This window comes from Nestor notabilis, unplaced genomic scaffold, assembly GCF_000696875.1.
Source record: "Nestor notabilis isolate BGI_N333 unplaced genomic scaffold, ASM69687v1 scaffold31594, whole genome shotgun sequence".
Classification (NCBI taxonomy): Eukaryota; Metazoa; Chordata; class Aves; order Psittaciformes; family Psittacidae; genus Nestor; species Nestor notabilis.
The window spans coordinates 701-1,057 of NW_009924811.1; positions in this window are offsets into that span (position 1 = coordinate 701).

Sequence of the window (357 nt, forward strand, 5' to 3'; positions counted from 1 at the left end):
AAGGCGGTGGGGATGGGGGGATGCTTGGATAGCCAGGTACCCACCTCTGTCAAAAGGACTCAGGATTCGAAGGGGAGGAATTAACAACCAATACTCGTAGCTCCGCTCGGCTCCATCTGCAGCCGAGGAAATTCCTGCCTCGTCAAGTCTATTAGTGGGGAATAACACTGGGCTGGGAAGAGGAAGGAAGAGGAAGGAGGGGAGGGAGGAAGGTGGGAGGTGATGAAGAGCATTTCCTCGTCATTCTTACTGTCATTTTGCAGCCAGGAAGCTGAAATCACCCTGTTTGGAGCAGGTTACAGCAGAATTAGTCTTGGGGCGGGGGCGGGGGGGGGTATTAAGTACCCTGGAGGAAAA